The 15,454-nt window shown below is 38.8% G+C and overlaps 2 pseudogenes; one reads left to right on the forward strand and one right to left on the reverse strand.

Annotated features, from left to right (window-relative positions):
- Positions 1-9,089: 9,089 nt before the first annotated feature.
- On the reverse strand, positions 9,090-10,374 carry LOC103738025 (annotated as a pseudogene).
- Positions 10,375-10,391: 17 nt separating this feature from the next.
- On the forward strand, positions 10,392-11,945 carry LOC103738026 (annotated as a pseudogene).
- The last annotated feature ends 3,509 nt before the right edge of the window (positions 11,946-15,454 follow it).

Here is a 15,454-nt window from a genome sequence, read left to right on the forward strand (position 1 = left end):
TGGATGAATTTGCACTGAAGGACATCTGGGTACAAATGCTTTACTAGATAGGACTTAACATATAGCAGAATACATGAGATATGGTATGGGGGACATGGATGGGGAAGGGGGTCTAAATTTGAATAAGAACTATCTTACGAAATGTACAAAAGCTCAATAAATTTTTTTAAGTAAAATAAAATCAAATAATTTTTTTAATGTAAAGAAGAACATAAAGAAGGTAAGAACAGACAAGCAGATGGCTCACTCAGTAAAGCACTTGCTGTAGAAGCAAGAAGATCTGAGCTCACGCCCCAGAACAAATGTTTTTAAAAAAATATTAGGCATGGTGGTATACCCTAAGTTGGGAAAGAAGAGACAGGCAGGACCCTGAGGCAGGAGCACACACACACATACACACACACACACACACACATACACACACACACACACACACACATACACACACACACACACACACACACACACTAATGGGCAAAGTATATCTGTGTGCAAAGGCACATTCTCAGAAGTCCTAACTTGCACACAATTCTGACCTGGTTTTTTCCTTAATAAAGCAATTTTACTCTTATATGACAATCCAATGAGATTTGCTTCTTCAACTGATTGCCTCCGTTACAAACAACCTAAGTTGGTGAAAATAGAAATCTGAGGTCTCTGACGTTCGATCTTTCATTTCCATGTGATCACTCTATCCCCCATCCTATTTTCTGAGAAACTCACTCAGAAAAACCACATCTAACTTTTTGACATCAATGTACCTTTAGAAGGAATGTTTCTTTTCTGCTCACATCCTTTAAACTTTAGAAGTCTTATTATTATCCCAGAAATACTGGCACAAGCCCTATAGTGTATATTAGAAGTGGTATTATTTGAGATGACCTATTATTCTAGCAAATGATTTTCTCTAGATTGTTTTAAATTAGGTGAATTCATACTGTAACCTGATTATAAGCTAAGAGAAATTTTAATTTATTTTAAATGGCAACAAATTCAAAATGGAGATCAACATCACAATGATAGGATCAAGTACCTTTCAAACAGAGCAGAGATGGTATGGATGATTTTCTTTCAGCATTATCTTCTAGCTATAAAATTAAGAAATAGATATTAAATCACTGGGATGGGCTGATCTTCTTAGGTAGCTCAATGAATATGAGAGCAAAATGAATGATGTAAAAGGAATTAGACCTCCACAAACTGAACAAAGGGGCAAACTAAGTGTGTGAGATAAACTTCCCTGGAGAAGACAAAGAGGGGACAGTGACCTGGCGCTACAGGAAAGATTCTGAGCACCCTGGCATCAGGGTAGAGGGATAAAGTGTGATAAAGAGCTTAAAGAGGTAAGAATACTATCCAGTTTCAGATAGCAGATGTCACCACATATGAGTCCAGGGTAGAATGATAGCCAAGATAGAAGAGAATGATTTTAAAGAGAAAAATATAATCACTGACTATAGAAAAGTCAAGAACGCACTTTATTAGTTATCATTTTATTCGAAAACAACAGCATTAACGAGACAATGATGAATGTTCCAGGACAAACATAAAAGGCATTATTGAAATGGTAGATACCAGTCAGGGGAATTGGAAATGAGTTTCCTTTAATTAGAAACCAGAGTGGAATAACAAATGTGAAAGCGACATTTAGAGATACTGAAGAGGAGACAATATGTTTTCATATGTTGCTATCTGCTGATGGACCTGACGATGCATTGCTACAAAGGAGCTTAAGGAGTGAATAATAGTTGGCCATCTGGTTGCAAACTGACAGCTTTTGAAGATAGCATTTCACAGAGAGAAAAGAGTAAAGGAAATAGAGTTTTACCAACTGCATCAAAGTTACAGAGGAGTAAAGGCGTTGCCTGCTAATGAGGATAATTACCTTTTCTTGATAAGCCATGAAGGCTCAAAGCTACAGCCGGATAATAAAAAATTCTTCTAGAGCAAAATGGCATAAAATTATATTCAATTCAGGTCCCATGTATTATTAACTCCCTCAAAATTAAAGCCTTTCTTCAGTCTCTGACAAAGCAGAGGCCATTTTGGGGGAAGATCTCAGGCTTTGAAGTCAGAAAAACATGGATTCAAAAAAACAGCTTCATCATCTACAAGTGTGAGGTGGAGGAAATATTTTAACCAATCTGCATTTAACAAAGACATGGCTACTTATCTCATGATTTTAAATGGCTGGGGAACGATGGATATATAAGATGACTGCCATGGTGACTCACATCATTATTCACTTAAATATCTATTGAACGCTACTATGAATTAGGGACGTCTGGATACACAAAGGGAATTCGGGATGGCTACACCGTCCTCTATCACATAGCTTATAAGAGAATGCCACTAATCAAACAATTATAAAAGTAGTGATAAGTGAAGCAAAGAGAAGGTGCACACAGTTATGATTATTGCATGTGCTCAGAAGTTTCCAGGGGGCTCAGGGAGGCTTCCAGTAACAGACAATTGAGATATTAGAAAGACAAGCTGTTGTTCACTGGGAAAAGAAAATAGTGTGTTGTGCCTTGCTAGTTATCTGAAACACCCGCCATACGTTCATGTTTTAAATGCTTATTCCTCAACTGGTAGATGTTTGGGAAAGCTATGGATACTCAGCTGGAATTCAGAAGGAATTTAGCTGGTACAAATGGGTCACTAATGGGAATCTTTCTAAAAATGTTGTTCACTTGTTTTTATTTTATATGTATAAGTGTTTTGCCTGTATGTAAGTACACCGTGTGCATGCAATGCCTGTAGAAGCCCAAAGAGGACATCAGATCCCTTGGACTGGTGATGTTTGTTAGCTGCCAGAAGGGTGCTAGGAACTGAACCCAAGTCCTCTGCAAGAGTAATTAGTGCTCTTAACTGCTGAGCCATCTCTTTAGCCCCATTAGTAGAGTATTAAAGCTGATAGCCAGATCCCTCTTTTACGCATGCTTCCTGATTTGCCAGGATGTGAGCAGCTGCTGTGCATCCTCCCGTTGCCATGCACTGAATCCCTCCACTCTGCCTTCCCTCTTATGATGGCCTGCATTCTGAAACTATGAGCTAAAATAAGTATTTCCTCCCATAAACTCTCTCAGGGATTCTGTCACAAAATGATGAATGTAACTAATACAAAAATGGGAGCAAAGACCATTGGATGAGATGAGACTAGAGAGGTAGCGAGGCTAAGTTAATATAGAATGGAAGGATCTTGAAGACCATGCGTAGGATGCATGGATAACCCTTAAAGGCAGTTGTGGGGTTTTTTGCCTGTGCTTGCACTGCTTTTATCTTTGTTATCTTAAAATAACATAGGAAAACACCTAAACATAACTTAGGGTTTCTTTAGCATATTCTTAGCTATGTAACAAACAAAGTCCTTAAAAGATTACAAGGATCCTCTTAAGCATATTTGCATATCTAATGGTACCTTTATACAACTGGTTTGTGGAAGAACTAGGTCAGTAGCAGTGGGAGTGGCCATTGGGCAGTGGGCAGAACTTGGGCCTTTGATCTTTAACTGCAAACTACAGTCTAGCACAGGTGCTTGACTGGCCCTTTCTCTAAATGACAGTTTTCTTTCATCTCTCTCCCTTTCAGTCTACCAGGTCAAGAACTGCTGCAACCCTTGCATCTGCTTTTTCATAAACCTCATCTTCAACACATGTCAGAAAAATAAAGTTCATATTAAGCTAACAAAATGTGTTAAGCCTGTCATGTGAGGGAGGCTCCCAAAGTGACACAGGGGCCTCAGTCAGGACCCCTGATCAGGCACACCTTACTGAGCCACTTCAGCCCTGTCTCTGGGACCAGGCCCAGATGCCTGGCCCAAGATTTTAAGTCTGCAAGTTTTGTTGAGACCAGTGACTTTTCCTCTGCCTCTAAAAGAAAACCCTCTGTGACTGGGACGTTTGGGGACTTGGCTCACACTTGGCCCCCAGAAGCTCAAGCCACAAGTTCTGTGAGAAAATTTGAGTTCTTGCTCCTAAGCCAAGATTATCAGAGAACCACAGCCCACTCAAAACCTCACAGCTTGTAACTGAGTGATTACTGAGTGCACTGAAGGAGTGTTTCGTGAGTCTCAACAGATGCTGCTCTAGATGGAAAATGTCCCAAGGTCCAGATTCCAGGAGGCAGCAGAACCCTTACTGATTCTTTGGTGGAGTGTCTACCCCGGAGACATTTCTGAAATCTTCTCAGTGTCCTGCTTGTGGCCCCCTTCACAATCACAGATCACATTCATGGAAGGAGCCACATGGCTTGGCTGCATCAAGCTATAACTTAAAAAAGAATGCCAGGCTAAAATTTTGACATGCCAGTGTCCTCTTTCTATAATGTGCTCCATTCTTTGCCAATCCCAAAGAAGCCAATGTTAGAAAAGAATGTTGTGTGAAATAATATCTTTTCTCATTTCATATGACCAACATATATAATCTATTTTACAAAATACAAAGTTCTAAATTTTGAAGAAGCAAGCTCCCATTTTTTCCTCTCTTTTTTGTAAATCTCATTGAATTTTTGTATATTTCACACAGAATATCTTTGTCATTTTTTCTAAATTTTTTATTGAATTTTTGTGTATTTCATAGAAAACATCTTAATCATTCTTAATTATCTTTATACCCCTTCCCCACTGGCACCCTACCATAGACCCATACCCCATTGGAATTCATACACTCTGTCATTTGTGTCAAGGTCTGTTTTATCAATTTAGTGTCCCCAGACATCTCTCAGTACAAGTTCACTCATCTAGTCAGCCTAACTAGAGTTTCTCTCTTTAAGAATATCAACTCTTCCTCACCCAGCAGTAAGCAACTGCCAATAATTCTTCAACTGAGACTGGGACCTGTGCTGCATTTTTGTCTGCTTGAGTTTGCATGGGCCTTATACATGCTGACACCATTGCTGTAGGTTCATATGAGCAAAGTCCCAGGAGCTTGTAGGATTCTTTTTCCATATGACCACCCACCTCCTCACTGGATCTTACAATTTTGCAAAAGAAGCTTCTTTGACAAGCAGTGTCTGGAATACTTGTCTGTAAACATAAGGATTAAAATTTGGCACATAGTAAGAAATTACATTTGTCTAGGTATGTGACATCTTTGGGGTTTTCTCTAAGATCTATGATATCTCCAGCTATATATATTTGGCTATGTTTACAATATCACACAAATTTCCTTTAACTGAGTGTCTTTAAGTCCAATTAGGTAGTTTTTGATTACCCCCAAGATAAAAGAACCAATAATGCACCAATGTCCTTTGCAATGATATGGTTATTAGGCCTTTTTAAAGCTGGGATTGACCATCAATTGATATTCTTCCTTAATAGCTTTTAGAGTGTTCTCCAAAGCTATGAGAGCTGGCCTTCAGGGGAAGTGGCTTCCAGGTCAATTCCAACTCCATTGCTCCAAATCCTGTGTCCAAAGTATGTTCTGTCTTCAGCAGTAGGGTCTTACCTTCAAGTTCTGGGAGGCCATCAACAACTGTGGGAATAGCCTGTCTAATTTTTGGAGTCTCCTAGACAACCCTGGCCAACAACTCAAAGGAAAGTTTCTTCTTCCTGGCACTGTTTCTTGTTATGTAGCATTCAGCTATACACATGGACTCACATAGAGACATTGTATAAGTAATTTGTCAGTAGGTTTTTGGACTAATACAATTCCCTCTGGTTTTTTACACTAACTAGGCATTATTTATCTCTCCTTTCTCTTCCCTCTCTAACCCCTCCTCTACACCCTCCCCATTTAAAGAATCCCCCACTTTCCTCATTTCTCCCTTGATAATTCCTGTCTCCTATGGTCCCACCTCTCGAGCTCCTTCTTCCCCTTTATCCCCATAGTTCCTTGTATAATCCTCCCTCTCCCTTTTCCATTTAAATACCCCCATTTTACATATTCACCTCTTGGTAACACCTGTCTTCTATTGTTCTATCTTTCCCTTTACTTCCCTGATTCCTTTCCATTTTCCTGATTCCTGAAGTTACATCAGCATATATACTCACATATAAGGATTTGGTGCTAGAATCCACAAATGAGGGAAAACATGTGTCGTTTATTTTTTCTGATCTGTGTTACTTCACTTAGTATTACAGTTTTTAGTTCCATCCATTTACCTGCAAATTTCATGATTTCATCTTTCTTTAGCACTGAGTAGCACTCCATTGTGTAAATGAACCACATTTCCATTATCCACTTGCCAGTTTAGGGCCACTTGGGTTGCTTCTATCTCTTAGGCAAGCTCCTATTTATAACAGACATGAGTAGAGATAAGAATGTTGTTATTAGCAGAAGAGTCAAAAGATGGCAGTTTTATAGACTGGACACTGACTGGTTCAAGTCCATCTGGTGGGGTCTCCTCGGCCTCCTTGATCAAGAGGACAGGTGACCCACCATCATTATAGGACATTTTGAGAGATGCTCATAGTCCCCTGGAACTAGTCAACCTAGGAGAGCAAGGAGCAAAAAGTGTCCTTTATGTCCCTCTGACCGAATTATTATAGATCTCAAAATATGTCTGTTAAATACCCAAGGAGGTTAGTTCTACCAGTCTGGTATTTTTAATTACTATGTGTCATGTAGATGAATCTTGGGTAAAGACCAGTTGTTGTCAGACAAACCTTACCTAGACATATATTTCTTGATCTGCTATGTATAATTTGTCAGTAGGTTGTAGGAGTAATATGGTTCTCTCTGGTTTTCAAAACTAGCTAGGCATTGTTTATCTCTCGCATTGTCTCACCCCTCCATCATGGTTTTCCCACTTAAGGTGCCCCCATTTCCCCCCTTTCTCCCTTACTAGGAATCATGTCCTCCATGCTTCCAAGAGAAGCCAACCATGGTAGAGGAGGACCTTTGGCTTATCTTCACATAGGTGGAACTGGTAAAAGAAAGGAGCCAGGGGCTCCTCCCAAGCCCATGTGACCCCTGAGGAACAGATCCTCAAATGACCTTAAGAGTAAAAATAAATCGGTTTATCTCGACCAACTGTATGGCCTTAAACACCCAAAAGGAAAGTATAACCAAAGATGAAAGGGGTCAATATAATTTCATAAGAGTCCATATGTATAGCTAAAGGCTAAATAACAAGCAACAATGCCAGACAGGTGATACCTTCTTTTGAGTTGTTGGCCAGGATGGCCAAAGGGATTCCCAGATAGTAACCCAACATAGGACTGGGAAAATGAACAGCAGACCCCAATCTTACCCAAAGGAATATTGACAACTGATTACCGCTAGATGAGGAACAGCTGACCTCCTAAAACAAAGACCTCTAGATAGGCTGACTAGATTCACCAGAAGGGCAAGTAGTGGGGAATGGCTGGGGGTGCTGATAACACAGCAGACAGTAGCAGGGATATCAGAGTATAAGGGCTCTAGTGAGGGGAGGGAGGCTAAGGGAGGGTGCTACCTATGAGAGGGTGCTACCTGGGAAGTAAGTATATAAATAATAAATTTAAAAAATTCTTCAAAGCATAAAAATTTTCTCCTTAATAATTAGTAGATGTGATAAACATTACCATTGAAATCTACCTGATGACTTTATATCCATGCTCAGGTGCCAGGGAGCTCAGAAAGTAACCAGTTGTGACTAGTAATAATCAGACATATAGAGATTAGAAATGCATGTACATCTTAGTGTCAATTGTATTAAAAATGAATTTTTCTGTATGAAATTGTGTATTTAAAAAATGAAATGGAGATCTTTTTTTAAAGTTTAAAACCTCATTTAATCTTATGTCTTATAGGGTTTATACAGAGTACAATATTGTATAACTGTATTAATTCAACTGTAAACCTAAATATTTACAGCCAATTTTGAAAGAGACGCATCTTAGCTCTGGAAATTGTTATTGAATATGTCAATTCTGTTGTAATGAAATGCCCCTTCTAATTATATATATATGGTTATTAAATAAATAATTAAAAAATAAATAAATTTTTCTGTATGAAATTGTATTTTAATAATGAGACAAAGATCTTTTTAAAGGTTAAAACCTCATTTAATTTTATGTCTTATAGGGTTTATACTGAGTATGATATTGTATAAGTGTAATAATTCAACTGTAAACCTAAAAATGTACACCCAGTTTTGAAAGAGATGTGTTGGGGACCCCTGTTGCGTAAAGTAGCAGTCTCTCCATGTCCAGATAGCCTATGGGCTCGGCTTCATATGCAGAGACTCCTTTTATCAGCAGGGTGCCTTCCCGGCATCTTCCTGATTCATCTTTTGAAGTAGCCATGGCCCCCGGCTCTGGAACTGCCAGCTTTTCCTGTGTGATTTTCAGGCAGTCTGACACCATAGCAGGAGCCCACTTCCATATGTAAATAGGGCATCCCACAAAGTACCTATCAGCTAAGGCTTTTACCACTACCCCCACAGTATAAAGTATCCTGGTTTTCCCTTAATAATCGAAGCTGGATCACTAAGGCCTGGAGCCGAGCTGAGTCACTGAATAAAGGGGCTGTACCACTGACTGAGCTGAGTTCTGTGTCTTACTGCCTACGATCCAGCCTTCCTGGAGAGAGCTGTCTCTTCGGAAGCCACAACTCGGAAATCCAGCTTTCGCCGTCCTGCACCTCCCCTCAGGACCTGTCAGCTGCCGGGTCCTGAACTTAGAGAGAGAGTGCAAGGTGGATTGGGACGGAACCTGACCGGGCCAGCCCCGGTAGCAGAGAGCCTCAGCGACGCGGAGAAGCAGGGACCTGCCAGTGGCGGAGAGCCAGGGACCCAAACGGCAGAAGTGGTGCAGGACCAACGCACCCCGCTGCAGGAGACTGGCGCCACGCCCAGCAGCTGGCGCTCCGAGATCCCGGCGCCCCCATAGAGATGCATTGTAGCTCAGGAAATTGTTATTGAATAGGCCAATGCTATTTTAATGAAATACTCCTTCTAAGTATGTGGTTATTAAATAAATAATTTTTAAAAAAAAGATTAAAAAAAAAAACAGCTGAAAACCTTGATTTCCAACAGCTTGATGTTTTGTTTCCCTGTGGCTTCTGCATCTCACACCAGCATTTGCAGGCAACGGGTTTTTGAATAGTTACCACCTGGTATGAAAAGTTTCCCCAAGAAACCACAAACGATTGTTCATTTTCTCCTTGCCTTCTTTTTGTCAACTTTTTGCCACATTCAAGTCAGTTTAAGTCCCAGCAAAAAGACGGTAGTTAGGACACCACGGTTGCTGTGGATGATGTGACACTGGTGGAGTTTGTGCTGGCATTTGTGTAACTTCCCTCACTGTTTGTGTTCGATTCATTGGGGGGCACTTGGCTTAAGTTGGCACAGAGGGTAGCCCCTGCTTCGCTGCAATGTGGCCGCGGCCCGGGTTCTGGCGTGTAGGTAAAGGTAAGGCTGGTGGAATAAATGATTCTACCATTACGAACCAAAGTTACTGGAACCTGGACTGGTTGCCGGACCCATCTCCAGCCTTCTCAGAATACAGAAATGTCTGGGACCACACAGAGCATGTTCTCTCCACCGCTGTACATTGTTTCAGCTTCTACATCACCAAATCACACTCGTAAATTTGGAGTGAAGTTCTGTCCTGTAAGTTCAAGCATCACTATGTCCCTGCCACCATTCAACTGAAGACTTTCTACGACAGACACGGGGGTGACTGGGGCAAGGACAGGGCCCATTCCCTTGTAAAATGTATACTCTGCCTTCTCTGTGCTAATGATTGTCCAGGAAGCTCCATCATTTATCATGTCTTTATTTGGTTCTTTTGGACATGGAGTGGCCTGAAATTGGATTATTCTTTCTTGACAAAGGCACAAGTACATTCTTTCTGTATCCTTAAGGTAAAATGCACATTTGTGGAGTTGTGATACAGGATCGTCTGCATCCAGTAATGCCAACTGCTTATCAACTTTCCTAATTACCAATCTAGGAGTGCCATGCCAGTGACTGAGCACAGGTGTTTCACTGTCCGTAGCGGATGCAGCCATCTCGGACAGTGAACTTCTCTCCTGATTCATCGTCATCCAAGAGATGAATGTAGAATGCTTCCCACTGCTGTGAATTGGCATGGAAATCGCCTCCTTCTACATGTAGGCATCTGGTACTAACTGTCTGAGATCGCAGTCGATTAAACAAAGCCACCTTTGTTCCTGAGGCAATGCACAAGTCAGCATTTTTCAATGACTGCTTCTTTCTGGAAGGTTTGAAGATTACTTTTATCTGCTTGCTGAGAAACACACCAGTGTCATCACTGTTGCTGTAGAACATCTTTACAGACAACATGAAGTGTTTTCTCTTGTCTGAATCAGATATGTACAATGTTTTGGCTGTGCAGTAGTTCTTCCCTTCCAGGTTCAGCTGCTGCATTTCCTGGTCTCTATTTCCTATTCCAATAAATGCACAGGGTTGAGACTCTTGTTCAGAAAAAAAAAAAAAAAATGATGGCAGGTTTTTTTTTTCCACTCATTTGCCACTTGTTTTATATTAAGCCTCATGGTTTGGGGGCACCAATCAATAATTCTATTGTAAATCATGTAACGTCCTGTTCCTCATAAACAGCTGATTTTGTGCATGATTCTGTCTCTTAACCAGAGGTCAGAGCTATCCCACTACTCATATTTGACTATAAAAAAAGAGTTAAGGGCTGGAGAGATGGTTCAGTGGATAAGAGTACTGACTGCTCTTGCAAAGGACCTGGGTTTGATTCCCAGCACCCACATGGCAACTAACAACCATCTGTAACTCTAGTTCCAGGGGACCCAACGCCCTCTTCTGACTTCCACGGGCATTGCATGAATCGGTTGCACCTACCTACATGAACGTATTATACTCATACACTGGAAATTAAAATAATAAATAAAATATTTTTAAAAAAGAAGAGTTAAGCTCAAGATACCCTCTTTTTACTGTTTGTAATGACTGCTCCTGAAAACTTTGACTGGCATTCTGTAATTAGAAAGATTTGGGACAGTGAGAAGTATGTTCAGGCTCAACTTAATGCCAACATGAATATTCTGATTGCCTTAGGAACTTCTGGTCCACTGAAGGGAGACCAGAACTAACTGATTTGGGAACATCCAGTGTTCAATGATATAATACAGCAAGAATTTGTTGATGCTTTCTACAATCACCTTTTAAAATTACTTCTTCAGGGGCTGGAGAGATGCTCAGTGGTTAGACCACTGACTGCTCTTGTAGAAGACCTGGGTTCAGTTCCCAACACCCACATGGTGACTAACAACCATCTGTAACTCCAATTCCAGGGAAATTCAACGCCCTCCTCTGACCTCCATGGGCATTGCAAAACATGGTGCACTTACATACATGCAGGCAATACACTCATACACAAAAAATAAAAACAATAAAATATTTTTTAAAAATTACTTCTTCAGTTCAGTTGAACAAATACCTTCTGTTCACATGCCAAATTTCTGATGACTGCTGATAATTATATATTTACTCACATGTCAAATCTTTTTGAATACCATCAAGGTTTAGAACTGATTGGTGTTCAAGCCTTTAGGAGCGGTCATGATCTTCATGGTGCCCCTCCTGTTGGGGATAAACACAGCAGGTACTATGTCTCCCCTGAAGTGTACCAGTGGCCAGCTTACCCTGACTATACACTGCTGGTGTGGCGTAAGTCATCTTCAGCCATGTGGCTGCTAAAGTCTATGAGGAATTGCAGACACTGCATTCTAGTCTTTACATAGATGGGCCTCTGTGCCAATAAAATGGGAATACTGCCACAGCACCATATGCTTTTCTCTGATGAAAGAAAAGCTTCTTATCACCCCTGTATCTATGAGAAGATGATGACACCTCGTGGACATGTACAAGACCTTCAGGACCTTTGAAAGGAGGCTACAGATCCTAACGTAAACACTATTTTAAAAGGTTTCTTTGGTCAGATATACTACAGGTTAATTAAGGTAGTTCTCCTTTGAGGACTGACCTATAAGGAAATGTATCCTTGCAGGACTGCGTTTGCCTGATAGTACTTGAATGCTGTGGAGTGTGCTGTGTCACTGAGTCAAACTCAAATGTAAATGTTTGCCTTTACTCCAAGTAAGATGAATTGGGAGACAAAGAAATAGTTTGAAAACCCAGGGTGTCAAAATATTTCCATGAGTACCAAAGCTTTTCAATGTAACTTATAATTCATAGCTTAAGTTCATTCCAGCAATTCATATATTAAAAAGATTTGTATTGATAGAAAAACCAAAACTAAAGCAAAATTCAAGTTCTCATTTAATGCCACATGTATGTTTGAGGTATGAAAAATTTGGTGTCAAAATGATGGCTTTTGGAAAATACCAAGCAAATGTTTCATTTAACATTTCTAAGAAATTAATATATTTTTAGAACAGGTATTCCAATTTACTCTTATTAAAGAGCACTTGGAGGTGGTGGAAGCAGGCGGCATAAGAGAAAGTACATAAATCTATGAACATCTTATTCTGCTGAAGAATATAGGAAAATGCCTACAATTTCATTATAAACAGTTAAGTTAATTGTGACATTCCTGTAACTATCTAGTTAGAATTGCATTACTTAAAATATGTCTGTATATTTTTCTCAAAGTTTAATGTGAAATTTGAGAAAATCCACTAGCTAGCCCTAACTTGTATTTTATGTGGGGTTTCTCCCCTAAAATTATAAAATATAAGCAGTTTGTTGCCCATGGAGAGAAATCATTGTCAATTCCAATAAGTTAATTTTAATTTAATGAATTATTCAATTGGTTTTAAATATTAAATACTGGCTTATGTTTAAGGTAATTGTTTGAATATTGTTACATAATGAAATATAATAACAGAAGAGACAACAAAAGGAAAGATAGGGCCAGAGGTATATATAACTCAGCACTGAAAAAAAAAAAGAAAAAAAATCAAAAGCCTCTTTTCCTTAGCTTGTAAAATATTGTGTTGGTGTCAAAACCATTGTAAACACTTCTAAAATCAACCCACTGCTTATCAAAAAGATCTCACAGATCATGGTATTTACTTCTCCATACAGAGTTTTAATTTGAGAGTTTCAAATCTACTACAATATCTACAACTGTCCACTCTAGTTATTAGAGATTATCTTTTAAATATTTCAAACTTGGAAGCAGAATAAAAGTGATAGAGAAATGGACAAAATGAGTTTGAAAGCATTTGTAAAGCTGCATGTTCTTTGTAGTCAGAGATTTGGCAAATCTAATGTAGTAAATGACATTTGTTTGCAAAGCAAGAAAAAAATGCGGCTATGATGCTAATAATACACCCCTATAGAAGGGACTAGGCGATATCTATTACTTGGGAGATTATATAAAGGTCAAAGGACTTCAGCAAAAACCATTGAACTGGTTATAAAACATTTGAGAGGCACCTCTCAGGAAAAACTCAACTATCCATTAAGAGCATGTTGGAAATATGAAAAACAAAACTAAAAAGAATTTCTCAGAATACAGAACTGAATGATGATATTTAGGGTGATTTTTAGGAGATAGATTTTTTTAAATCGATTTACAAAAATCTTTCATTAATTTTCTATTTTGAAATTTCAGCCTTGTTTGCGTTGCTCTGGTGGTTTCCTACTCTCAGCTGATCTGATAGTTACTGACTTTTAGAATAGATTCAGGGCTGTAGATCGTTACAGCTCGAGTTTTCTGATCAGTATTAAAAACCTATAGAGAACAAGAACATAGTTTGACAAAGCAGGATTATAGTTAATTTTTATCTATTGATTCTTTAATAACTGTTTGCTTTTGGCCTATGTACCCCCTGGGTATCTATACTTGGAGCTGTTAATATTTGCCGTTGACTAGGAAATACATGTACCTTTCTAGCTATTGAAGTGACCTTGTTTACGTCAATACTTCTGTGAAGCAGTTATTTGTTTGATAGCACTCTTGAACTGTGTTTCTCTTTTTATTTTTGCTTAGAATAGACTGAAACAGGTTTGATTTAAAGGAAATATGAAGGTACTTCTTATTTTTAGAAGGAAGTTGCTGGATGACACCTTCACAGACTTAAAGCCTGAAAAGTATTTGTAAATAGAGCTGTTCTAGTCTTTTAAAAAGGAAGGAGAAAGCTTTTGGTGCTCCAACGAAGGGCTGTTTTCGAGATGAAATATAAAATAAGAAGAGAAAATGACCCATTGTCCTGGGTGCTCACATGAGCAAAAGATGCTGTACACAGTATTGTTGCTAAAAGCTTTTTGCCTCTTGGTTGTTTTGCATCTTTTTTCCAACTATTAATTTTTTACCAAAATGTTAAATATTTATATTACTTGAGTTTTACTCTTGTATGGCAAAATAATAAGAGGGTCTAAAAAGAATATGATTTCCAATAAATAACTTTAAAAGTGTCAAAAGAAAAATGTGTTAATCCAGCACATATTTAGTTCCTGTTCATTTCTTATAGCTTTCTCTAATAAGCTGAGACCTCTGCTCCACATTATCATCTTGGGAGCAGGGGTTCCAGAAGAACAGTGACCATCTGGCCATAAATTCATGTCATAACTATAAAAAACTCATTGGTTCTAGCAAGTCACAGGCACATTGAGATGAGTGGATACCACGTTGCTGGAATGATGAAAACTAGAATACTGACAAAAATACCTCGCATTGCTAGGGAGCCATAAGATTAAAAGTGAATCACTCACACCCACACCCAGGCCTTCTGCTTCCTTTTTTCCTATGTTATGCTTTCTTTACCTCGGAACCAACTCTGGCACATTTATTCTAAGAAACGTTTAGCTATTGTTGTCCGTTACCATGTAATACTACTTGCATTGTCACGTCCCCTCACCTAATAACTGTTTGCAAGCTAAAGTATTGATATGAATGATCAAGTAAACTTAGTAATGAGAATAATTCATTAAATTGGTGTAGAATAGTTAAATGTACTATGACAAGCAAACTCTCATTTAATATGAGCATCAACTTGGAAGTCCCTAGTTTCTCATTTTATAGGGAAGAAACTTAAATTCACATTAGTTTCCTAGTGGGCAAGGATACTGTGCTAATAGTTGAAATCTTCACTGGAGTCTGTGTCTGACTATAAATTATCTCTTTTCCAAAGTACAATTTACTCTCAAGTCTCACATCTGCTTTTCATTATTATACTGTTTTATACATATAAACTATTATTCTACAGCTCACACTGACAGAAAGCAAACAAAAACCTAGGGGCTGATAAGGTGTTACTTGGTATGCACACTCCCGAAACTGTTTCACATTCATTAACTGAATGTAGACACTTAGAGTATCAGCGCATTAACCTCATCAAACTTCACAGATAATAACAGACCCCACCCAAATAATAGGATATGGAAAGTATTGATATAAAATAATGGAGTCATATCTTCTAAATAGTAAAAGGATTAAAATACGTTCAGAGATAAAAGAAGTAAAATATGCTTTCAAAATGTAAATTACTTCTTCCATAGTAACAATGATAATGTACTAATGCTGGGAGTCAAATAAATTATTCAAGGACACTGCCATTTAGTTTGT

This window comes from Nannospalax galili, unplaced genomic scaffold (assembly GCF_000622305.1).
Source record: "Nannospalax galili isolate Female #2095 unplaced genomic scaffold, S.galili_v1.0 scaffold96, whole genome shotgun sequence".
In the NCBI taxonomy this organism is placed as follows: domain Eukaryota; kingdom Metazoa; phylum Chordata; class Mammalia; order Rodentia; family Spalacidae; genus Nannospalax; species Nannospalax galili.